The sequence below is a fragment of the Otolemur garnettii genome, unplaced genomic scaffold (assembly GCF_000181295.1).
Source record: "Otolemur garnettii isolate 467f Iridium unplaced genomic scaffold, OtoGar3 scaffold00085, whole genome shotgun sequence".
NCBI classification, from domain to species: Eukaryota; Metazoa; Chordata; class Mammalia; order Primates; family Galagidae; genus Otolemur; species Otolemur garnettii.
In genome coordinates this window covers 6,388,550-6,391,435 of record NW_003852480.1, presented here as the reverse complement: position 1 = coordinate 6,391,435, position 2,886 = coordinate 6,388,550, and positions in this window count along the sequence as shown.

Sequence of the window (2,886 nt, the reverse complement as noted above, 5' to 3'; positions counted from 1 at the left end):
TGATGTATTGATCTTCTCTGAATACATTCTTTCCACAAAGAGATTTGGGGCATCTACTCTGTACCAGACATTGAATTAGGCTCTGAACCTATGAAATATACAAGATAGACAAGGTGCTTGGCTTTATTAGCTCAATCTTCTCTCTCTCTCTCACTTGAAATCTGAAAAATACACTTTTTCTTCCTCTCCTGAGCACAGATATGAATGTGAGCATAGTAATATATAGTAAGGTGTACTTTCATTTCTTAGAATTATACTTTGAGTATATCTCTCTTCTTAAGTAATGCCTGTAGTATACTATAGACCATGGAATATTCAAAACATTATGGACTAATCTATTGCTAGAGATTCATATTTAGATATGTAATATTATATTATCATTTTAATTGCTAAAGTTGGTCATATACTTATGTTTATTTAATGTTTTCTGATCATTAAAAATGTGCCCACTTTATACAAATCTGGAAAAAATCAGGAAAAAGACAAAAATAGTTACTCCTCCTAGCATCTATAAGTAATAATACTTATATTATTTCTGAATAATACTGATATTCCATTTCATTATATATGTGTAAGTAATAATACTTATAATACTTACATTACTTCTAAATAATACTGACATTCCATCTCAGCTATTAACTATACTGACAAAATGATTTACACTAAGTTTCATCCTATTACTTTAATTAAAATTTTATGTATGCCGAGCATGATGGCTCACATTTGTAATCCTGGCACTCTGGGAGGCCAGGGCAGGTGAATTGCTTGAGCTCAGGAGTTTGAGATCAGCCTGAGCAAGAGAGAGATTCGTCTCTACTAAGAATAGAAAAACTAGCCAGGCACAGTGGCGGGTGCCTATTGTCCCAGCTACTTGGAAGGCTTTGGCAAGAGGATTTTTCAAGCCTAAGAATTTGAGGTCACAATGTACCCAGGGTGACAGAATGAGACTCTATCTCTTTGGCTCAAAAGGGTAGGGCGCCAGCCCCATATGCCGGAGGTGGTGAGTTCAAACCCAGCCCCGGCCAAAAAAAAAAAAAATTATCTAATACTTCTTATACTTATGTCTAAATTAAATTCTAAAAATGCTGGTGTTATTAAATGACTATCTAATAAGCCCTAAACTTCTGAATTGAATTTCACTTATCAATTTACCTTTCGCATTGTTTTTACTCTCATGTAATTGAGTGTTGTGTGGATTATTTTTTCATCTTTTTATTAGTAAAGACAGTTCCTTTCCTTTACACAGGTGTGTGTACCCAAATACATATGTGTTCTTTTAGAGCTTTAAAAAAATGATTTGTATAGATTTCCTGTATGTTGAACTATGACCTGGTAGCAAATATAGTTCCTTACTTCTTTCTTATTTATAAGTGCTTGGCTAAAGCACTGTGGCTGAGAAGTCACACATGTTAAGAGCAGAGGCGCTATTATGCAATTCCATTGCCAGCATAAAATAGAATTCCCATTTTAGTTATTTTGGGGGGAGCTGACATTATAACTATGTATGTGAGATATTTTCATTTATGTTTTTATTTCTTGTTCACGTAGCCCATCAGCGATCTCTCCACTGCACTGTGCCCTGCACTATACTCTGTGATCTCTGCTGTCACGTGAATGTATGCAGTGCTCTCCGTGTTGCCCGTCATCTCTAGTCATAAACCACCTGATTCCTTTTCAGTTTTGTAAAGGTGCTCCTAATCGTTCTCCTCTTTTCTCCTGTGTCATCAAGTCATGGGATTATTTCCATCAGTGTATATGTGCCAAAAAACTTCCCCCTTTGGGCATAATCATCTACCCTGCATATCTCTGCTTTCCTTGATAACAAAATTTTCCTAAGGAATCAGTGCCAATTGCATTCATTTTCTACCTTTTTGCTTTTTTCTTGTACATTCTTCAGTTCCTTTTTTTCTTTTATTTGAGACAGAGTCTTACTATGTTGCCCTCAGTAGAGTGCCATGGTGTCACAGCTCACAGCAACCTCAAACTCTTGGGCTTAAGCGATTCTCCTGCCTCAGCTGCCCAAGTAGCTGGGACTATAGGCACCCACCACAATGCCTGGCTATTTTTTTTTTAATAGTTATTATTGTGGTTTGGCAGGCCTGGGCCAGGTTTGAACCTGCCTGCTACAATGTATGTGGCCAGCACTCTAGCCACTGAGCTACAGGCACCAAGCCTCTGAGGCACCAAGCCTCTTCAGTTCCTTTTTTATGCCATTAGTTTAGTGAAATAGGTCTTCTTAAGGCCACCAAGGTTGCCAAACTCAATGGTCACTTCTCTTGAGCCTAAATGTCCTATCAGCTGTATTAGATGTAGTTGGTCACTGTTTTTCACTGAGGAGCTCTTTTCATTTGCTTTTAAGGCTCCTTCTCTCTTTTGGTCCTGCGTTTATATATTTGGAAACTCTTTCTCAGCCTCTCTGCTGATTTCTTCTCTCATCTTCTAGACCTTTATATTGTGTCATGTTCTTCATGTCAATCCATGGATGTGCTTTTTCCCCGACTGCCCAATTACTTTAGTTTTCTCATTCAATCCCATAGCCTTAGAGATGGTAAACATGATAATACTCAACACAGACGTCCGTCTTCAAACCAGATTCCTCTTAGGAACTCCAGACCTGTGCATTCAACTGGCTGCTTGATATCTTCACTTGAGTAAATATTTAATATCTCAGTCTTAGATTTCTGAAATCAAACTCCCTAAGGCTCCCCTTCTGACTGTGTTTGTCCATAATGATAACTACTACCGTGTTTTCCTAGGTCAAAATCATGGACTACTCTTTGTCTCGCAACCACCAATCCATAAGCAAATCCTGCCATTGCTGTCTTCAACATACGTACAGAAAGCTAACAGACAAATAAAGCAAGGTTATAGGATTCGATATTGCAA